This window comes from Rattus norvegicus, chromosome 9 (genome assembly GCF_021556685.1).
Source record: "Rattus norvegicus strain SHRSP/BbbUtx chromosome 9, alternate assembly SHRSP_T2T, whole genome shotgun sequence".
NCBI classification, from domain to species: domain Eukaryota; kingdom Metazoa; phylum Chordata; class Mammalia; order Rodentia; family Muridae; genus Rattus; species Rattus norvegicus.
This window is the reverse complement of record NC_141542.1, coordinates 117,767,501-117,791,299: the sequence shown is the minus strand read 5'-3', so window position 1 is coordinate 117,791,299 and position 23,799 is coordinate 117,767,501. Positions and strand designations below refer to the sequence as shown.

General features: G+C 44.2%; 1 long non-coding RNA gene across 2 annotated transcripts in view; it reads right to left on the bottom strand.

Moving 5' to 3' along the window:
* Nucleotides 1-1,303: 1,303 nt before the first annotated feature.
* LOC102546629 (uncharacterized) overlaps nucleotides 1,304-23,799 on the bottom strand; it is a 32,734-nt gene continuing 10,238 nt past the window's right edge. The window contains exons 3-5 of one of the 2 annotated variants that reach the window (XR_015629771.1): nucleotides 23,376-23,460; nucleotides 20,091-20,175; nucleotides 1,304-1,980 (exon numbers count right to left, since the gene is read on the bottom strand). This is a non-coding gene — a long non-coding RNA (uncharacterized LOC102546629). The remainder of the gene's footprint in view (nucleotides 1,981-20,090; nucleotides 20,176-23,375; nucleotides 23,461-23,799) is intronic. The other variant, XR_015629770.1, reaches the window with a different exon arrangement.

The following is a 23,799-nucleotide window of genomic DNA, read 5'->3' as shown; positions in this document are numbered from 1 at the left end:
CTTCTGTCACCCTTCCTAACTCCCTACCTAACCTCCTTTAAGATTGACTTTCAAGCCCATTCACGTTTTATTAGTAACTAGAGTGGAGGTAAACCATAAACACTTGCCTTTATAACTTCAATTTACTTTATGTTTTTTGGGGTTAGATCTTTCCTTTCTATGCAAACCATATTCAGTTTTCTTTCCTCCAAATGGATCAGACTAGCATTTCACAAAGTCTCCAAGTTCACGAGAGGAAGCTTTTGCATTTGTGATAGAAATAGGAACTATATATTTTCTATTTTTTCTAAAGAAAAAAATATAAATCCTCGTGCCAAAAACCATATCCTGGTTCCCTTTTGTTCTCGCATCTTCCACCACTCACTCTTGAGCTGGACGCCATGCCGCAGGGACCCCTGTGTTTTGGCACAGTCTTTTAGAAGACAGAGCCTTGTTGGAGAGAGCGGATCAGTGGGAGTGACCCTGGAGGATGAGTAGGCGGGCCCCACTTCCTGTCTGGGCTCTGCTTCCTGACTGACGGACAGTGCAGTGTGGTCGGCAACCTTCTACTCCCATCTCTATGTCTACCTTACCCTGGTGGACTGCTGAGGCTGACCGTGAGCCAACAGAAACTCCTCTGCCTTCAAGTGGCTTTCCATATAGCTTTGGGTCACACAGATGAGAAACGTGACTAAGACGCCATCTGCCACAAGAGCAGGATGTTGGTCCCTAGCCCTTCCCTTTGAGAAAAAGCCGATTATTCTTTATGAGAAGCGAGGTGCCTTTCCGATGTTACAGACTCGTCAGGAGGAGCCTACACGCTTCTTATATAAAGTTTACTTTTCCACAACAGTGGGAAGAGGCGCTCCTTCTTAGTGACAGATGGCGTCCCAAATATACGAAGTTGATGGCACGTTGAGATTGCTTTTCGAGACTAAAATGATGTTACCATAGACTCCGGGTATAAACAGGGCAACGCAAATCAGCCTTCCCTCCATACTGGAGCAACAAAGTCAATAGATGTAACTAAAATTCTCAAGCACATGTAAGGGCCTAACACTTAAAAAAAAAAACCCAAAAAACCCAAAACAACAACAACAACAACAAAACCCAAAAAACAACAACAAAAAATGTAGAAATATCAGTGAGACACCAGGGCAAAGACACACACACACACACACACACACACACACACACACACACACACACATATTTGGCAGAACACAGAGAGCACTAACTATAGAAGAAAATAATAACAAATCATAAATAATAGTTAATAATTAACAATAATTAATAATAAGAAAATCATAACAAAGCATTGAAATTTTTGCTTATCAAATCATACTTTTTTTAATAAAACAGGCAAAACACACAGAAAATACTTGCATATATGTCACAGATACACGTACACGCAAACACATTGAAGAGTGCTTATATTTTGACAGTGTGTGTAGTAGCTGTAGGGTTTGTAGTTGATTGGCTATTGTTTTATTTGTTTTGTTGTTTTGAGACAGGGTTTCTCTGTGTGGCCATGGCTGTCCTAGAACTTACTTTGTTGGCCAGGCTGGCCTTGAACTCAGAGACCCACCTGCCTCTGCCTCCTGCGCGCTGGAATTAAAGGCGTGTACCACCATGCCTGGTTACAGCAACAGTTCATTTTTAAAAAAAAAATCTTCTTGGGACTGATCTAAATGGTAGAGTCTGAAGGATAGGCACGGCCAGAGCCACATTTATTTCTAACAGCAAGCTTCAAGAGAGGGGATTCCTCGAATCACCATGAGGTTTGGTAATTTGCTGAAAGTACCCGCTGACAGCTATTATCCTCAAAGCATGGTGATGAATTGTGGGAAGGAACGCAGAGTATCAATGGGAAGAGACGATCCAGAAGAAGGAAGCGTCTGGGTGGGTTCCATCATCCTCAGGATGCATTCCCATCGAGGCGTGACAACACACGAGAGGCGAGGCCAATCTGGAAAGCGCACGGCAAAGGTGTCAAGTCACCTATAAAAGGAAAAAAGTGGGCTGGCTTCAGAGCTCCCCGAGAAGTGTTCGGCTCCTCAACAATTTAAGATGCTTAAGGAAAGAAAAGTGTAAGCCAATGATTTTATATTCAGCCAACCTTTTTATTTCCAGCAAGTGTAAAGACGACAGACAAAAGTTTTGAACGTGGAAAAACTCAGGAAATGAGAGAAGTTCTTTTAAATTGGCAGGGTAAGGACATCCAGAAATCTGGCCTGAATAAAAGCAACAGAACCTGGCAAAAGTTGTCTAAACCAACTTTTTCTGCACTCTGGAAATTAATCAAGGGCTTGCAGGCAGCCAGAGGAGCCTTTACAGCTAAACGGCGGGGCTTCGATAAGAACAGTAGGCCGGGTAGGTTTTAAAAAGCTCTATTCCTATGCTTACATTCACAACTATAAGAGGCCTTGAAGACCAATAGCCTCATAGACACAGAATGGCAGAGAACACAGCACATCAGCTCCGGGAGGCCTCTGGGGATAGAACTCCCCGAAAGCCTGCACGAAGAAAGCAACACAGTCCCTATTCAGGGCCAAGTGTTCTGACTGACACCTTTAATACCAGCACTTGGGAGGCGGAGGCAGGCAGAACTTTTGAGTTTGAGGCCAATTTGGTCTATATAGAGGTCCTGGCTAGCGAGGGCTACAAAGTGAGACTTCCATCTCAAATAAAGAATAAGATAAATTTGAGCATTTAAAAGCCCCATTCAGAATATCATGATGATGGCCCAATGGAAGGCTTTTAGGGCTTTAGAAATGATTTGAGCAATTCTGGAGAACCCCAGAGGTGACTGTGTGCAGGGCTGCTTGTGTGGCACACAGTAAAGTTCTACACAGTCAGAAAGTGAAGGCTAAGTCAGAGCTAAACGTTTACCAGGCCTTGAAGGTGTGTATCAATGCATCTGTACACAGAGAGCACAGCAAAGACCGGGAGAAGGTGACTAGGGAATTTAAGGAAATGTTTCTCCTGTTATTAGCTGACCACCAAGTGGACTAATAGAAGCTATAAATGTAGCATATGAGAAAGGATGCAAATCTGCACTTGTAATCCCAGCACTCTGGAGGCAGAGGCAGGCAGATCTCTGTGAGTTTGAGGTCAGCCTGGTCTTCAAGGTGAGTTCTAGGACAGCCAGGGCTACACAGAAAAACCCTTTCTCAAAAAACAAAACAAAACAAAATACAAAAAACAAAGAAAAGAAGAAATAAAGGAAAGAAGGAAGAACAAATGACATCAACAAAATAATTACTCTAAAAATATTATTTGACAAATAACAATTATCCTCCCGGGGGGGGGGGGGGGCGGAACTACTGTACTCAGGAAAGAGCATGTGAGAGGGAAAGAAAGAACTTATAAGGAATTGGCACAGATTATTGTAAAGGCCCAGAACTCAGGATTTTCAGTCAACAAGCTGAAGACACAGGGAAGATGCTGGTGCCCATCCATTTTGAAGTCTGCTGACTCAGGAGGAGCATTCTGTCAGTGCAAGTGCAAGAGCAACAGAAGCAGTGGTCCAGACAGAAGGCAGAGAAGCAGGACAGATCCTTCTCCGCATAAAAGGGCATTCTTTCCTCCTCTTCAGCCATCCGATGTTTAAGATACACACACACACACACACACACACACACACACACACACACATATATGTATATAAAACAGTGAAACAATGAAACAATGAAAATTGATTCATTTAAATAATGTCAATAGGCCAAAGTGAAGTGGTAAAGGCAATGGGTAAAATAGTCTTCCCTAGGGAGAAGCGCACCCACTGTTTAGCCAACACTAAAAGGTCTCCCTGAAAACATAAATACAAATAGCACTGTACAGACTGAGCAGGTTATACTTACAAATATACATATATCTATATATCTACACACACACACACACACACACACACACATATATATATATATATATATATATATATATATATATATATATATATATCAATAAAAAAGAGAGACCCTGAATTTCAAAAGCAGCAAGGAGACAGGAAGAAGAAGAGAGAAATGATGTAATTATATTATAATCTCAAAAATAAAAGAAAAAATAAACAAAAGGAAGAGATACTTGTACTTATGAGGATGTAGACATGTTGGGGGCCTCTGGGGAAGTTGGGGGGACAAAGATAGTAAGGTCAACTTACAGTGTATCTAGGTATGAAATTTTCAGAGACTAAAATGCTTAAACAACAACAACAAAAACCCAAAGAAATAAATTATTTAAAATGAAAAAAATCTATTTGATGTCTGATTTGTTTGCTAAAACTATCAAGATGTTTCCTGAGTTTTAAAATAGAACAAAAACATTTATGAGAATCATAATTATTTACAATATGATTTTGCAAATAGGTTTCGGGAATTGAGAACGAAAGGGACTGGGCACTAAAGGCTTGAAATATAAGGGGGCTTCCTCCGGAGTTAGGAACACGGTTCGTAACGATGGGTGTAGAGAGTGCAGAACATCGCGACTATACTCAGTGCCACTAAACTGATCACCTGATGTTCAGCGGATTTAACTTAAGAATAAGACATTTCAAACACATATAGCTGTAGGATTTTGCTGAGGAAAGTCCAGGGGGACAGCTTAAGGAGTCAGTATTAGCTACTTTTATAGCCCTGTGCCAAAGTACCTGAAGGACGGACTTAAAAGCAGAAAGCTTTTCTTCGGTTCACGCTTTCGGAAATCCCAGCCCTTAGTTATTGGTGCCGTTGATTCTGCTCCTGGATAGAACATCACCGTGTGGGGAGCGTGTGGAGGAGAAAGCAAACTTTCCTTTGGCTCACACTGTCGGAAATCCCAGCTCTTAGTTATTGGCCCCATTGATTCTGGTCCTGGACCACGGTGTGGGGAGCGTGCTAAGGAGGAAGCGAGCAGCCTCAGGGCAGACAGGAGGAAGAGACTTGAGAGGTCGGGGGATGAAATAAAACCTTTCAGGGGCAGATCACGGTGACATGCTTTGTTCAACTAGGTCCCACCTCCTAGAGTTTCCACTGCTTCCGAAAATAACACCCCAAGCTGGGGGCCAAATGTTCACCACATGAGTCGATAGGGGACATTTCATATTCAAATGCCAGCCTTCTGTTCCTGACCCATAGAGGCTCAGACTACACATCTGCATGGCCTTCTACAGTCCTAATGGTTCCAACATTGTTTAGAACTCCAAGCCCAAGTCTCCTTTGAAACCTAAGACTCTCAGTCCTGTTAAACAACAACAACAACAAAAAGGACAGTGTTCTTATTTCTGAGACACGATGCCACTGTGTAAACATTTCTGTTCTAAGACGGAGATGCTGGAGTCTAGAAAGAAGGGATGAGACTATGTAACCTTAGCAGACCAACGGTCAAACTCTGTAGATTCATAGGACGTGACCCACGTGGCAGCATGATCTTGGGCAGCCGTGCACAGATGGCTTTGCTAGTGGATCAGATGGTTCTCTTTGGAAATGTGTGTATTTGTCTCTTGCACTGTTCCTCAGGAGACATTCGACATCCCTCCACCATCCTTGGGTTTCCATAGCATGCTCATGGCATGGAACATTGCTTTCTCAGGGGCTGGCAGAAGGCACTCCACCCCCACCCCCACCCCACCTCCACCTCCACCCCCACCCCCACCTCCACCCCCGTACATACTTTGACATCCTAGGTCATTCTTTGAAATCTGTGTGAAAGTCTCATGACCATAACATTCTTACGTTCTGCATGCCCACAAACTGGCACCACATGAATGGCATGGGGCTGTACTTGCCAGTGTGAGCAGTAGCCAGCCTCCTTGGACCAGCGCTGTACTCTTCTTAAGGCAAACCGTTTTCAATAAGTAAAAAACTGTATACCCTGTATCAACATGTGATGGGTGGTGCCTGGCCAAGTCCTGAGACTTGCCCAAGTTTTTCCTGATATAAAGGATTTATTTATTATTTATTATTCTTTCTTTTTTAGTCTTTCTTTTGGTTGACCCAATGTACATTTACACCCTGGCTGGCTTTGAACTCATGGTGATTCTTCTGCCTCAGCCTGAGCCAAAATACCCTACTTGATTTCTTCTTAGTTGTGATGATATTTTCAATAGCCATGATCTATTTTGTATTGAAATTTCCCCCCACCAAATTAATTGATCCATTACTTTAAATTCAGCCTCACTCCAGGTTGCAGGCCACAGACTCTCTTGGGGGATTTTACACGACAGGCTTTTGTCTGAGTCCAAATAAAGTCCTTATTTCTTTCTACTCAGAAGCTTTTGAGACTGGTCTTGCTTCACCGTCTGCATTCCTGTCAGCAGGCTGGTCTCCTGGGCTCCCACTGCAGCCTCTCATTAAGTTGTGTTTACAGCATTTAGAGCATCTCCGTCCCACTTCCCAGCTTTCTTTCACCAGGCAGTTCCATAGGCTTAACAGCCACATAGTCAGGTTTAATCATAGCAGTGGGAGTCTTCTGACACCAATACTCTGCTTTACTTAGCTCCCTGATTCTATGGCAGGATGCCTGAAACAAGCGACTTAAAGGTGTAAGGACTTACTTTGGTTCACAGTTCACAGTTTCTGTCTATAGTCCTCGGCTCTATTAATCCTGGCGTCACAGTGAGGCAGAGGACCACAGTGGTTGGCAGGAGCAGGAGGATGAGGCTGTTGACCTGAGAGTTGACAGGAGCAGAGAGGGAGGGGGCTGGGAATAAGGTGTAGTGTGGGGCTGGAAAACCGGGCTATTAGGGGAGCCAGTCCAGAGCAAGAGTGAGGTCAAGACATGTACAAATGCCGAGCATCTCATCCCAAACCAGCAGGAGTTAGGATTGTTCCCTTGGTCACTTAGTCTGGTGGCCAAATCACAGACTCAGTTTCTTCTCTCCCTAAAAGGACATGTCCACCAAAGACCTGGAATTACTCTTCATGTAAATGAAGCATTCCCATACCTCCATAACAACCAATAATGTACACTCACAGTGAAAACCCTTCTACTCTGCCCCCAAGGTTTATATGGCCCTTGTTACCCCCATAAAGGAGAGCTGTTTCACTGAAAACCTCTCAGAAAAGGCTATTTGTCCCCAGGGCTCAGAGATCCTGTGAAGCACCCAACAGGATAAACTTCATTCATCTCATTCCAGCCTGGTAGCTACACCAAGGGCAGAAGCAGACCATGTAGCTTCCTTCCATTTCCACATAGGTTGAACCTCCCAAAATCTCTGCCACTTCCTTAAATGGAACTATCAAGGGATGAACTTAAAGGAGTTGTCTCGTATTCAAACCGTTATAGATATATATATTAGGCAAAGGCACCCCACGGAAATGCTCGAATTACTCAAGCTACTGACAATGCTATTGGCTAGTTTCCAAAACATATGATTAAGTGTAAGGTTGTGGTGGAGCGTTCCACGTCCTCTCTGCTACAGGGCACAACTGCTGAGGGAGTCAGGGCACAGGAAATTTGACCGTGCTTACCCTGTGTGGTCACCAGGTGGGTGTCAGACAGTACAGCAGCCCAGGACACCACTCTGGGGATAGGGAAGCACAGTTGGGGCAGAGGACACAGCTGGAGCTGGCTTGGCGGGAGGCTTGCAAGGAGGCCAGGGCCATAGAGCTGACAACGAGTGGGGGCCCAGCATATATCTCATCAAACGCTGAGCCAAAATTGAGCTGGTTGGTGCCTTGCTACAGCCTTCTCCCCAACTGACTGGTGTTCATAGTACAGGAAAGTACTCTGCACACTACCAGAGGAGGAAAGTAACCCCTAACTCAGCTCCTGAAATCTACGGTGGTGACCTACTTGGATGATGTGCTGGTGCAGTTGTGACACAGATGCTGGCACAGTGGAGTAACCAACCACTCCTTATTGGAGTTTTTAAAAAGCACGCTAAAAGATGGAACCCGTGCTTGACACTGCTCGGGTCGCTAAGAATCTGAGACCAGACAGGGTGTGGGCCTAGGGGAAACGCTACTGCTCTGCTAAAAAGACCATGGCAATAAAATTACTCCAAATGGCATTCTGCTGTAGCCATCTGATCAGTGTTTCCCAGCCATCAAGAGAGAAAAGCTCCTCTCACAGTGAACAAAACTAATACAGAGCCCTCTAACCAGACCATGTGCAGAGAGTGAGACACCGTGGAACACTGGGTCCTAAACAGGATGTCTCCATCCCGGGGTTCCAGGAGCTTTGGGAACAGACAGAAAGACTGCAAGAGCCGGAGGGGGCAAATGACTCCAAGGAAGCAGTGTCTGCCAAACACAACAGGATGGATACCTATAAATTCACAGAGACTGTGGTAGCATGCACAAGGCCTGTACGGTTCAAGCCAGACAGGGTCCCGGCGCTGAGAGGGGGATGTAGGCATGATCTCTCATCCCTAACCGAGAAGCTATTGACAACCTCGTACTAAGGAAAAATCAGTTTTCAGCAATGGAGTCTCCCTGGGCTCCTAACCACACTTAAGGCCACGCTCCATGCTTAGTAGGAATTGGCTAACATAAAGTGGACTCTAGTATTTTTGTAGATTTTGGTTTTGTTTTGTTTTTTGTTGTTGTTTGGTTGGTTGGGTTTTTTGTTTTGTTTGTTTTTTGTTGTCGTTTGGGGGGTTGGGTTTTTTTTTTTTTTTAACTCATATTGCTTTGGACTTTTGTTTTGACTCATTGATCTTTTGCTTATATGCTATTGTTTGTGACCTTGTGTTTTTATGGGTTTTCTCTGCATGTGTGTCTGTTTCTTCTGCCTTTTCCCTGTGGTATCTATTTATGAATTATTCTGGTTCGCTTGTTTTTGTTTTTTTATTTGACCTTATTCTGAAAAGAGAAAGAGTGTGTGGTAGGTGAGAAAGTGGAGAGAATGTTGGACATAAAGGGGAGCCATAATCAGAATGGATTGCATGACTTTTTGACAAAAAGAGAAAATAGCAACCGACATCTTTCACCCCATTTTGATCACATCTATGTGCGTTTAACATGATAGAAAAAATTACATTTTAGTTTTAATATGCGATTTCTATACTTTTAATATATAATATATAATTTTAAAGTATTTTGAAATACATTATTAGCCTTGTTCTCCCAGGTTGGACCCCACAGTGTCAGAGAATGGTTGGCCTATGGCATATGATGCACGAAATGGCAATGAGAGGGACAGCTTGAACCAAATGCTATACTGAGAACGTGAGAACTACTTACCAAGTGCTATTCTGGGGGGTGAAGGATGGGATCCTCTGCCTTAGATTAATTTCTCAACCTGATTTCCATATGTTTAATCTTCATGATTCATTTAGTGATATTTCAAAAGACAATTTACGTGGGGAGTGAGACCAGAAGCTTATTACGCTAGCAACATCTTTCCAAAGGACTTTGCCAAGCTCACAAAAAAAAAAAAAAAAAAAAAACCAAAAAAACAAAAAAAAAAAAACTCGTTGAAGTATATATTGTGACACGTGCTAATCTAAACGCTAGTGTTTAAAACAGACCGTTATCCGTCCGTCAGTGGACTTCTAAAATACGGCCAATGAAGTACAGTTGAAGACAACATGAGAAAACACAGAAGAGCTTCCTTCTAGTACAGCACATGCCCAAGTTAGCAAGCATCGCACCGCAAAGACCTACACATCAGAAGGTGGCCAATCGAAGGCTTCATGATGGCTGATGGCCAATGAAATTCCATCTAGAGCTGCCAGGTTATTTAGAACCCTACCCTGGAACCTCATTGGCCAAAAACCAGCTCCTCTCCTTAAATCCTGACTTGCCGGGTTACCTTCTGGAAACGACAAAATCCTCTGTTCATCCTAGCTACAAAATTCCTATTCTCAGTTCCTCACAGAAAGTCGGAGACCGCTGATATTCTAAAGGTCAGAGGGGTGACCCCCGTCTCCTTTATAGAAAGAAAAGCCTCTGAGCCCTCTTGGCTTGAGCTGTACCGAGGGCTGATGTCACACTATAATTCTATCACTGTTTGATTGACAATGCCGCATGATAGCCCATCCAAAAAATTAATCAACGTTTTAAAGAGTGAGGCCCCCCGGAGACACTCAGGTGGCTCTTTCCCACTTGTTCTTAGCGATTCTAAGGATTACGTACTGATTCCCCCGTCCTCGAGAAGAGAAGCAATGCTGCAGCCTTCTGAGCGCCGGGTGGCTGTGTTTTCAGCGGGTCAGCTATCTGATCTGGAAGCTTTAATTTCCTTCACAATCACACCGAAATGTCACTTTTGTCAAAAGGTAGCATCGTACCCATGCCAAATATCTGGGTGATAGGGCCGCGCTGGGCTCTGGAGACACTATCTCTTCTTGAGAGGGGATCACAGGCACAGCTGCTCTGTCCCTTTGTCAGCCCTTAGCAAACCCCTCAGTAACCATGGCGTTCGAAATCATCTTTCATGTGAAGCATTTCAAAATGTCACATTACAATTGTTATTCTTCCAGCTAATGTTGAGTTTTAATGGGGCCAAAAGAGCAGAGAAGAGAAGAGCTTTTGAATGTAAACTCCGAGATGCCAGGCTGTCCTTCCTCATATCTGATGGCTATTCTTGTCCTCAAAGATACAGAAAGATTTGAGCATAGGCATGAAATAACTTTGAAGTTCATATATACTAAAAAAAAAAAAAATAGGAAGAAAAGAAAGAGTGGAATGGCCTCAAAGGCGAGGCTGCCCCATAAATCCTTGGGTGAGCCATCTAACTCCCCAGCTATGTATGACAAGAGCCTACCGTCTGTGGTCTTTGACTTAATCAATGACCTTTGTAATCAAAACATAATGGGGGGCTTTCCTAAGACCAAAGTTACAACCCTATGGTTCTACCTCTGCCCCTCTTGCTGACTTGAGGCCCCTGAGAAGAACAGACTTGCCTTGGCTTGTTTCTTATAACACACACACAAGAAAATACCTTTGTAGCGAGGAAAGGAAAACCCACTGCTTCAAAGATTCAAAAAGCTCCTCACAGGCTCCTTTCTCCCCTAAACTATTAGGAAGATGGCAGAGAACACAGTCACTTTGGGTTGCAAGGCCAACCATGAACTCTGGCACCGGAGTTGAGCCCCGTGTTGAAGGAAAAGATCACAGCTCTTTTATTTAACGAGAGATAAAAATACCATGTAGAGAACAGGCAGGCCTGAGAGCTATCATTTCTCCCATGATTCGAGCTTGCTGTAGACTGCTGAAAGATGTTATGGCTGACCGACCCTCAAAAATAGGCACTGTGATGGTGATATATTGTGGCCCTTGAAGAATTTAATTGTCAAATTGACATTTATCAAAAGCTTTAGTGCATTTAAAAGATAAATTGTGCAAGTTTGGTGCAGATCAAAGGGCCCCTGTCCTTCTCCATTCATAGCTCAGGCTGGCTTCAGCAGACAAGTCATGTGTGAAAAATGATTCCCTTCCACTCCCAGCTCCTTTAACTACTGCACTGGTGACAGATAATCAGAAATTTAAATGTTAGCCTCTTCTTCAGAAAGTTCTTAAAATAATGGAGGACCCATTGAGACCATTTGTATTTGAAAAGAATACTAAATAATTTAGTGTTCCGAGGCAGGATGTGCTGTGCTGGGCAGATAAATGAAGAAGGCTCAGCACAGGCTCCCTTCAGCAGTGGCCGCGCTAATTACAGATCAATTACTTCCCAGTTGTTTGCAACCTTATCAAAGGATGGTAAATTTACTGAGAGCAAAGTGTGATAAGATGACTTTTCATTATTACAGTAGATTTGTTGAAACAGCTTCGACACTGAGATTAATAAGAGCTCTCCCAGGGTGACAGGATCCTTGCACATATAGGGGAATGTTTAAGAGCTGAAAATCGGATGCTAGGCAGTAGAAACACTCCCTCTTGTTAACTCTTATTACCCAGCGAGTTCATAATGCGGGGAAATGACCCATTCATTGAAACTTGACTGAAACAATGTAGGTTTTTACTCTCGAAAAGGCACTCTGAAAAAAAGTCAAAGAAAAGAATTTTGGTCTGGAAAGCAGAGAATTTATTTTGAAAAAGGCAAGGGGGCATGCGGTGTGGCAGGAGGGTGATGCGCATGCGCACAAGAGATGACACGGTGTAGGGCGCAGCGCAATTGCATTTTTATTGGGATCTTAACAACGAGGAGGCCTGCTGCATTTCATTCTAAAGTAACTGTCATGGGTTTTGAGGGTGATGTCTATGGAATCACTTTGGAGCTGAAAGCAATCAAGATTTGGAGTGACTGATGGGGTACATCATAAATCCCTCCTGGAAAACAGAGGTCTAGGAGGAAAACTAAGGTTCCGTAGAAGCCGACGAATCTTCTAAATTGAGCAAATAGTACGTACTCTTCTTTTGTTGTCTTGAGAAGGGATTCTTGGTACATAGCCCTCACTCTGTAGACCAGGATAGCTCCGCACAGGCCAATGACCTTGGCTCAATCTCCAAAGTTCAGGTTTTACCTGGCCCATCATTTCCAGATCCAAATGTGATATTCTTAACAAGACATGGAGTTATGGGACCCTGTTTTTGTCTTAAAAAAAAAAGTCTCGTTAAGGAATGTTTACTTCATTGAGTTAAAATTAAGACCAGCATATAGGTCCACTAACGTCTTTTGTCAGCAGAGCACTCTGGACATGCTAAGTGGGGATTCCACACAGAGGTCCCCAACCTGCAACCTTATACAGAGGCAGCCTTGTCTCTCCGGACCACACCAAAGCTGAGTGGGTACTGGGAGAAGGGTTTGTTTGATGTGTGTGACTACTCTAGCTACATGTACACCTCCATGCCAGAGGAGGGCACCAGACCTCATTACAGATGGCTATGAGTCGCCATGTGGTGGCTGGGAATTGAACCCAGGACCTCTGGAAGAGCAGACAGTGCTCTTAACCACTGAGCCATCTGTCCAGCCCCCGTGAAGTTGTTTATACCAAAAAATTCGAGCTGTTCCCATTTCACTGTTTCTGGTCCTGACAGAACAGTCTGCAGAGAACACTCTAGCCTGATATGGAGAACTGCATCACCGTTTGACGTTTGACGTCTCAGTGAAAGTGAATGGAGCCAACACGAAAGAGCCAGCCTCTGAGCCAAGGACTTAACTTTATTAGGCAGTTCAGTAGTGACCATTTGTACCTTTTCTTGGTTTGTAAGGGAAATAAACAACTACAGGGCAAAGCTCGAAAATCTGTGACCTGAAAACTGCCCAGAAAGGAGAAAGGCAAGGGACCCTGTGCAGGGCGTTTGGCAGGACATCACTGCCACTGATGGGACAGTGAACTGAATGGATCAGTCACCTTGAAGTTCGTAATTCTAGTTTATTATGATCACGAGGGTTATCCTTACCTTTAAATCATCTTCAAATGAGTATAATCAAAGCATAAGACAGAATAAAATACACCCCCACCCCGTCCCCGGTAAGTCTACACAGCGCGATTCAGTTCTGCCTGGGCTTTGCAGTGGGGCTCTGCCTCAAATGCCCCAAAGGATGAAAACAGGTCTAGATTGCTTCCAGAACCGAAAGGAAGCCTCCCTGTGGCTGCTCAGGGACTCTGCCTTTCAAGGTCAGCGGTGGTACTCTTGATACTTTCTGAAGCTGGAAAAGTGACAGTGAACATCATTCAATCCTTAATCGGGACCAGGAAATGGAAAGAGGATAATGATTCGGAAAAATAATAATAACTTATTTCTCAAGATTTAGTTTATACACCTACAAACTTAGTGAGTGCATGCCCTTGGGGAAGGGTCTTAGGAATAATAGTTGAACAATTGGCACTTCTTTTTTTTTCTCAATTGAAGTCAGGGACACCAAGGAAACCAATGTGAAAGGAAAGCCAGTATGGTGCCAGTAGGAATATTTTGATGTTACTTTTAACGTTATTTTTGCCCCTCTGAAGAAACATATGCGAAAACTGCATGGTAATCACAGAACACCTTATTCTGAAAGGTAAGAGATATGGCAAAAGCAGACATTACCATTCTTGATGAGCCCAATAAAGTCAGACTATCTGTAAGGTGATAACAGAGAGGAAGGAGACTGACTGCCCAGAGAAGGTTTTGAAAGATCACACAGTAGAGGGCCAGCCCTGAGCTGAGCTCCTCTCTCTGGGCAGCTTCTCTCCCTGGGCAGCTCCTCTCCTATCTCTCCTCGTTCTTACGATGTCTATTTGGACCAAGCAGCATGGCCCTTTACATGTTCTTTATTTTCCTTTATTTTTAAAAGCCAGGCTGAGAAAACCTGTGTGTGCGTGCATGTGTGTGTGTGTGTGTGTACATGTGTATGTGCATGTGTGAGTGTGTGTGTATGTGAGTGTGTGCATGTGCATGCCTCTGTGTGTGTATGTGAGTGTGTGTACATGTGTGAGTGTGTGTATGTGAGTGTGTGCATGCCTGTGTGTGTACATGTGTGTGTGCATTGTGAGTGTGTGTGTGAGTGTGTGCATGTGCATGTGCATGCCTCTGTGTGTGTATGCCTGTGTGTGTGTACATGTGTGTGTGCATGTGAGTGTGTGTGTATGTGAGTGTGTGCATGTGTGTGCATGCCTGTGTGTACATGTGTGTGTGCATGTGTGAGTGTACGAGTGTGTGTGTGAGTGTGCATGTGCATGCCTCTGTGTGTGTATGCCTGTGTGTGTACATTGTGTGTGCATGTATGAGTGTGTGTGTATGTGAGTGTGTGCATGTGTGTGTGCATGCCTGTGTGTACATGTGTGTGTGCATGTGTGAGTGTATGAGTGTGTGTGAGTGTGCATGTGCATGCCTCTGTGTGTGTATGCCTGTGTGTGTACATTGTGTGTGCATGTGTGAGTGTGTGTATGTGTGTGCATGTGTGTGTGCATGCCTCTGTGTGTGTGTGTTTGTGTGTATGCCTGTGTGTGTACATGTGTGTGTGCATGTGTGAGTGTGTGTGTGTGAGTGTGTGCATGTGGGTGTGCATGCCTGTGTGTGTGTTATAAAGGGGAGCTGGCAGGAGGTGGCCTTGTCTATGAGTCACACATATTGAGGCTATTTAGAATGGGCTATCTTGAAGCAGATGTGCTGATGTATTCACGAACGTGCCATATTCACAAAATCACGAGAGGCCTTAGGAAAGCCAATCAGATCTCTCCACACTTCCTGCCCAGAATGCTAGTACAAAGGATCACGTGATGAAATTGAAGAGCTAAGATTTATGAAGGGCGGGACTGGAGAACTTCACATTACTTTCATTCAACCTTTTGAATCTGCCTCCATAGAAATTCTAATTTGATGCTGTAGGTGGATTTTAATAAGGTCAATTTTCTGACTGGTTGTACCACTTCTACCGGATTTAGCTGTGATTATGATAAAAATAACAAAAAAGCCCATTTCTGGATTGTAAACCATCCCTGGAATGATTAATTCGATTCTGTTCAGAATGTTGGCAAAGTCATCCGAGGGAAGGCCTGGATTTATTTCCCTTCCTCTGAAGCTGTGCTTCTGGATCATCGTGGGGCCAAAGCAAGCTTTTGCTTTAGAAAATCTTGTTCAGGACAACCTGAAGCCAGCCCACTTTGTGGAGGAAACTGAGTTTGAGTGTAAGCTGTCTTGTGTTTAAACCTCATTTTAAGAATTTGTATATATATATTTTTTATTATCAAGCAACACATGATCATTTAAGGAAATGAAGTCAGCTAAGGGGACAGGGGAAACTGGTGTAGCTTAGACATGAATGTACTGTTAATTTTCCAGTGCTCCTTCCCTCAGTCTTCTATTTCCTGTACCAGCTTGCTGGCTGCCTAGCTAGTGTATAAAATATAATCCTATTTATATAGAATTCCGTGCCTCGATTTCTCTGACAACATCCTGATGTAAGTGTTTTTGATGTTATTCCATAATGTTTGCAACAGCTGTATTAACAAGTCCCGAGAACATAAACTGTGTTTTGCTTGGCATTACACTATCATTGAATATTTAACTCGTTTTCTTTTTTCTTTCTTTCTTTTTCTTTTTTTTTTTTTTTATTATTTCTGCTGTTGTTTAGAATTCTTTCCTTGGAACAAACTCACACGAGCGCGGTGTGCTACGGAGTTGAAAAGTATGAATATTTAAAGTGATCTCACTGATTTGAAATGCAAATGGCTGGTAGGAGAAGATGGATAGGTTTCGTTTGATATCATACTTCCCCATGCAAACAGCGAGGCTCTCCGTTTGCTGTGGTAGAATGAGGGATGGTGATAACAAAGGCTTGGGTTGTAAGCCATTTTGAGTAAAGCTGATGTCTGCTTCATCATAAACATGACCTGAGGTCCCTTCTGGGTTCCAGTGTCCTTTAATGGCACCCGTACCATGATAAGTGACCATCATTTTATGGGACATCAGCTTCCAAACTGGTTTGTTGACTCTTGCTGGCAACCTTTTGTCATTTTTACACAGCAGATTCTCGAATTCCCCTTGTGGAAAGCATCCACAATTGTTGCCCCGAAGCTGCTCGGCGACTCTCTCCTTTCTCTGCTTATGGAAAATTGAATTTGCTCTCTTTTTGCCTCTTAGGAGAGAGAGAGTAAACTCACTCAGGGACACTCAAGGGCAAATTTGCTAACATAAATACGGGCTGGATTACAGCAGGAATACTTTACAATGTTTTCGAGTACATTAAGTGGATTCTAAAGAAAAGCTAATTAAGCCATACTCAGTTCTCTTACCCATGCCTTCTCTGCCTCTGCCCTGCTGGTGTAAGAATGAGCACTTTCATACTCGGGGACTGCAGTTCTGTCCCCGAGGTCCTGGTTTGGGGTGGGGGACCTTGTATTTTAGAATGGAACTGTCACTTCAGCTTCCTCTCAAGACCCTGTTCTCTTGGAGCTGACTATAACATCCGCCCCAGTCAGATGTGCCTATACGCCTCCCCCGACCCCGAGAAACAGAAGGGTAGAAGCAGGTGCTCTCTGCGAAGGCTCACAGAGGCTTAGGAAATGCTGGTCGTTAACCAGGGAACGTTTGTGTGAAGAAAATCAGGTCATTTGGTGAGGCAGCCTACAGACAAGGGATTTCATTCAAGGTGGCTAAATAGTGCTAAATAAACCCCAGACCTTTAGAAAACTTTAGGTCTGTTCCCTCTCATTTGAAAAAAAAAAAAAAGGTAGCCATAGTTTGCTTTTTTGTAAGTCACTGGTCTGAGTAGATTTTTCTCTCTTATAAACCATTCTTTTTCTAGACACCGCCTTCCTGCATTTCCCGAAATTCCCTGTTCATTTTTCACTCTCTCCAGCCCTGGCCATTTTTATTTCATAGCCACCTGAATTTGTGACCCTCGAGATGTAGGAGCATGCTGAGGGGGACGCCTGGGATTGCAACACCTTATATCAAATACAGCTGCCCCTGTCTTTCTCCTGGATGATACATGCCTATGTTGCAAACTGTTCTAATTCCCCCATAACAATGCTCTGCAGGGCTTCCCCACATCTCCCCAGCCCCCACCTCCATCTAATGTAACCATACAAATCCTGGGTTGTTTGCCTGAACAATCACACAAAAGATTCTGTTCACATTGGCAATTGCCTTGACTTCATTTTTTTTTTTCTTAAAAGTACAGACTCTTCCTTTTGCACGAACCAAAAACTCTGTGGGATGTTCTGCCCCTTGCATTAGTTCGAGGCCCATTCAGGAAAAGAATGTATCTTAGTCGCTAACAATGGGTGCCTGTGAGCAGCCACTACCCATGGCTTCTCAGCTCCTGCTGAGTGAAACCCAGGTTTACCCCAGGGGACAGAAGTTCCCTTCCCACCTCACTGCATCTCATGGTGTATTGGTTTTGTCTTTACCACACGAAGGTGCCATTTTCATTTACACAAACCTAATGTTATTACTATTTTTTTTTATAAATAACATGACGATAGAATGGGAATTTGCTTTTAAAAAGTCAAGAGTGTGCTGGAGATGCAGCCCGGTGGGTACAGGGTTTTCCCCCATGTGCACAAAGCTCTGAGTTTAAGGGCGAAGCATAAAATGGGTCTGGTAGAAAGATCTACTCCGGGGTTGGAGGCAGGAGGATCGGAAGGTCAAGAGGATCCTGGGTTACATGAGACCTGTCTCAGAAAAAAAAAAAAAGCAAGTCAAGAAATGATATCATAATACAATATTCTAATTCTGTAAAAAAATAAAAAAGAAATGGGTATTTAAAACGTGTGATTTTGTTTCCTGCCTGTGCGAGCCATGGCTCTTTCGCTCTCCCAGACTGCTGGGTCTGAGGGGGGGGGGCTTACAGAAATCAAAATGTATCCACCAGACTGGACCACCCTTTCTTTTAAAGTCTCCCTTTTGTTAAGGAGGCCCTCAACACAGCAGACTCACAGGCGTGCAACAGGCCATGGGGAAGTGCACCACAGGGGTGTGAGGGAGCCTGCAGAAAAGGGGTTACAACCTCCCTTCCCGAATGCACAGAGGCTGCAAGGCTGGTGGCTCTTCTCCTGCACACTTCTCCACGTGGACCCTGTACAGCTGAGAGCTTCACCTTTCAGCTCCATGCAGCCGTGCCAGCAAGTCAAGCCTTAGCACCCGTTTCCTTTCTTGATTTCTATTACTTAACGTCCGCACTGGCGTATGTCCCCTTACGGTGTTACTTTTGTCCGTTAGGTATCAGGACTGATACTGAGATTTCTCCACCCAGACTGCTGTGCGACCTTCTTTACTACGCCCTTCAGCCACATCTCACCCAGTGGTTATTGCTATATCTTTTCTTCTTTCTCTCTTCTTTGTTGCTTCCTCTTCTTATCTCTTCATTGTAAACTTGCACCGAGTTAGCAATCTGTAATTTTGTAGCCACTAACAACACCCCAGCTACTACATCCAAGTTCTGTCTGAACATTCTGAGTACTTCAACTGAACTGATTTAATGAGCAATGAAATAACCCGAGATATGTAAATCTCAACACTATAATATAAGAAACACACACACACAAACCCATAAGGAACAAACAAACAAGAGGTCCCATGACCCCCTTAAAAATCACTGTCATTACAGAAGCAGTATCTACCGAGAGTGAGTTACATGAAATCTCAGACACTGGCTTAGTGTCAGTCACTATTGTGAAGGGAGAGGTTATTTCACTCTCTCTCCCACAGCAGTTCCATGGTACTCCCAGTTTCATAACATTCTCAGCTCATCATCAAAGAAAAGGCAGGAACCTGGAGGCAGGAGCTAATGCAGAGGCCAAGGAGAAGTGCTACTTACTGGCTTGCTTCCCCTGGCTTGCTCAGCCTGCTTTCTTATAGAACCCAGGGGGGCCCTGTGCACAAACAGCTGTGTCCTTCCCCAATCACAGGGAGTGGCATGATTAAGAGGTGTGGTCTTGTTGGAGTAGGTGTGTCACTGTAAGTGGGCTTTAAGACCCTCATCCTAGCTGCCTGCAAGTCAGTATTCTGCTAGCAGCAGCCTTCAGAAGAAGATGTAGAACTCTCAGCTCCTCCTGCACCATGCCTGCCTGGATGCTGCCATGTTCCCACCTTGATGATGATGGACTGAACCTCTGAACCTGTAAGCCAGCCCCAACTAAATGTTGTCCTTATAAGAGTTGCCACGGTCATGGTGTCTGTTCACAGCAGTAAAACCTTAACTAAGACAATCACTAATTAAGAAAACGCCCTACAACCTCCCATGCCGCTGGATCTTATGGAGGCATTTTTTTTTTCCCAACTGAGGCTCCTTCCTCCCAAATATCTCTAGCTTGTGTCAAGTTGACATGAAACTAGCCAGCAAAGAGAATTCAAAACAATAATTATAAGCATGTTCACAGCTAAATGAAATAAGTAAGGTAATGGATGAGATGAAAGGAATACAATAGGGAGAGATACTGAACACTGATCTGAAGACCTAGAAGCAAACTGAAGGCGACTGAAAGCTCTGTGGAAAGTCTCACCAACACAGTGAGTCAAAGAAAGCACAGGATATCTGAGCTCTTTTTTTTTAAATGCCATTTTTTGGATATTTTATGTATTTACTTTTCAAATGTTATCCCCTTTCCCCCTTCTCCGGTCCCCACTCCCCCTGCTTCTATGAGGGTGCTCCCCCTCCCACCCACCCACTCCCACCTCACTGATCTGGCGTTCCCCTACACTGGGGAAATGAGCCTTCACAGAACCAAGGGCCTCTTTTCCTATTGATGCCAGACAAGGCCATCCTCTGCTACATATGTGGCTGGAGCCATGAGTCCCTCCATGTGTACTCACTGGTTGGTGGTTTAGTCCCTGGGGGTTCTGAGGGTTCTGGTTGTTTGACACTGCTGCTTTTAAGATGTCCAGCAACTGCTACAATCTAACAAGGACGAAGACCAAATAAGAAGGTTGTAGGGGACCTGTTAGAGATATATATAACTCTCAGAAAAGACCACATCTATTAATAGTAAGCACACAGAACAGGAATATATCCTAAAGGCATAGAAAATATTTTCAAAGAAATCATAACAGAAAATTTGCCTGAGCTGGGAAAAGAAAGGCTAATCCAGATACAGGAGAAACCTAAGGCAAAGAACCTGCCTCATGTTGTAATCCAAACACTTTTGGAAATGGCGACGAAGGAGAAACACCAAGCGGCAGATAAAGGCAGGCACATCAGAACAGCATCACACTCAGTGAATTCACAATTAGATGGAACATGGATAGCCCATGGAGATTGGAAAGCTCTATTTCAAGTTTTGAGAGCTCACAATTACTAACTCAGACTACATAGCTTACGAACCTGTCTGTCTTATTAAAGGGGAAGGACAAACTTCCATGATGAAAAACTGTCTTAAGGAATCTGTGACCTCTAAATCAGTTTCACACAAGACACATGGAGGAGTCTTTCAGCCAAAAGACACAGAGAGAATAAGCCATGGGGCTGAGGTGGTTCCACAGTTCAGAGGTCTTACTGTTCTTCCAGAAGACCCAACTTTAATTCCTAGGACTTACGCCAATTATTACCAGTCATGGAAACTAAAAACAAAATAAAAAATATATGATAACCTAAAAGAAATGGATGACTTTCTAGATACTATGACCTACAGATGTTAAAGCCCTTGCTTATTGTAGATACGTCTATCTACAATAAGCAGTATAATTGAAGCAATCATTTAAAGAATTCCTCCTTAAGGAAAAAAAACTCAAGGACCAATGGATTCACTGGTGAATTTTATCGGAGCCTCAAAGAAGAACTAACACCAATGCTTCTCAAACTGTTCCCTGAAACACAAAAGGAAGGATGATTTCAAAACTCATTTTATGGGGCGGCTGTTACCCTGATTTGAAAACTAGCAAAGATGCAACAACAACAACAACAGAAAAAAAATTATAGGCCAACCTCCTCTGAACATAGACCCAAAATTTCGGCACACTTGCCGACCAAAGTCAAGAATGCATCAAAAACAGGGGTTGGGGATTTAGCTCAGTGGTAGAGCGCTTGCCTAGCAAGCGCAAGGCCCTGGGTTCCGTCCCCAGCTCTGGAAAGAAAAAAAAAAAAGAATGCATCAAAAAGTCACTCACCAACAAATTGGATTTTTTTTTCCTCCAGAGATGCAGGGATAGTTCAACATACGTCAACAGGTAGTTAACCCAAACTGATAATGTAAAAAGATAAAAGTATTACATAGGGCAGTTTGCATGGAGTTACTCGGCAAGAATGAGTGAAGGATGGGTAACCCTTCTCCCAGAAAGCCCAAAGTATAAAACAAAAGCCTCAATGCCAGGTACGGGACACCTGCCGAAAATTATTGCTTGGAGAGGTTCCCAAGGGACCTGAAACAATACATATTATTACCATAATTCTTAACTGTCCTAGATGATAAGAGCCCACTGCTGAATACTACATACATACACTACATACTTTTGTTTGGAGACAGAGAATCCAAGCTGCAACTGACTAGGAAATGCCTTCCCTGATGGCCGACTTCTATGATCCTGGAAGGGGTTATTCGGACTACAGTGGGACAAAACACATCTGCAGTCTCCTGCCTGCTGCAGTGCCCAGTGGTGGTGCATTAGCGGCATGCTTTTACGGTGCAACCAGCTGCCCTTCGACTGCATATGGGGCTTGCTCCACTCGACTCTGTAAACTTAGTCCAAAGCCCATGGCCAGGAAGGCCATAAATGCTTGCAGGGGACCTGTGATCACCGGTTTTCTAAATGATCGTGTTGTCAAGCTGCCTTTTAAATATTTATAACTGTAGATTGGCGTGCTCTCAAGACTGGGTCGGGGAGTTGTCGGCTTGTGGTGGGCAGTGGTTACTACATAGACTCACAACTGGTCAGAGTGAGGGGCATAAGTGACCCTGAGTGGTCAGACCTAACTGGGACGTTGTATCAGCCTCCCCCTCCCCTGCACCCAGGCTCGGGGAACATGGTGGAAGAGTAGGCAGAAGAATATAAGAACTGGAGGCCGGGCAGAGTGCTATGAATAGTGTCTCCTAGACAGGACGTGGTCATTGCCCTCCAGGCTCACATCAGAACAGCTGTGGATACTGTGGATATAGGATCTGCAGGAGACCCAGCCACTGAGCATCCCGCCATGCTGAAGGAGAAACTCACGAGTCCCCACCCTGGCTGACGAGGCATTGGAATTGGAGGCCGTGGGGGTGAGAAGAGCCATTGTTCTTTAAGGGTAAATGTAGACAGAGAGCCAGCCCTGGGTGAAGTCCTGAGAGAATGTGTGCTTTGGACACGGGCACAGCCTTGTCAAGAAACTGAGCCTCAGACCCGTAGGAAAATGGCAGAAAATAGCCCTTCGCTGGGTTAGGCTTGTGGACATGGCAAAGGCGTCCCTCCTGGTCTGAATTCGAGTGTTGATAATTTGCCCAAAAATGTTGACCACTGCTGTCTCCCTCTGTTTCTAGCCTAAAGACTTCTCCCCTAAGGAGACCGTCTCTACTGAGATGAACAAAACCTGTCTCGCTGGTCCTGCTGTACACCATAAACCCTGCCTCCTCGTTCAGCTGTGTGAAATAACCCAGCCCCCCTGCTCAACCGCACAGAAGCAGCACGCCGAGCTTCTGGGGTGCTGAGGGCTTCTTTGTCAGCCTGCTCGGTCCACCTAACCTCGGCTACTCCTCTCTCTGTGTGAGTCTGAGCTGTATTTTGACCCATGTGTTTTTGTGTCAGAGCGAAGGTATCTCACAACTGAGCAGGTATGGGGAGGCCAGGAGAGGGTATCGGGTGCCCTGTGGCTGGAGTTATAGGTGCTTGTGAAACATGCGTCCTGAGATCTGAACTCACAGAAACGTGCGTCCTGAGATCTGAGCTCAGGTTCTCTTGAAGAGCGGAGAACATTTAACACTGAGTCATCTCTCCAAGCCCTGATTAGTTTGTTTGAAACCTTCTCCTTGGCTCCTCTGTTGTCAGTATTCTTAAAGCACATTGTGTTCCTAATTTGGGGGCCAGAGCCAGTCCATGGAACGACATTTTATCACTTCATATCGGCAGATACATGTTTTGAAACAGGATTACAAAATCTTTCTTTTAAAAAAAAGAAAAATTGAGACTTGCCTTACGATAGAATTCAACGCTGAGAACAGGCAATCAAGTGTCTCCTCGTGATAGAAATCTTTATATCATTCTTTCTTTATGGCACCTGTCAGATATGAGATCAGCCCATCAGACAGCGGCACAACCGAGGAAATGCCAGTAAACACCGACAAAAGGAGACACTGAATACCTGCCATGTCTAAGTCTGCGAAGCTTCCCACCCACGCTGCAATTCTCCTTCACTCTCTCTGTCTGCTTTCTAAGAACTGTGGCGGAGGCAGTTGAGTGCTGGTGTTGATGTTGGGGAAGGGGAACACCATCTCCTATCTTTACTGCTTGTGCTTTGTGACCGAGTAGTCTAACAGGAAGACTAGAAACAGCAGGTTACAGGGGAAACCTTGTCAGAGTGTGAGTATGTTGAATACTTTCATGTTTTGCTTTCTAG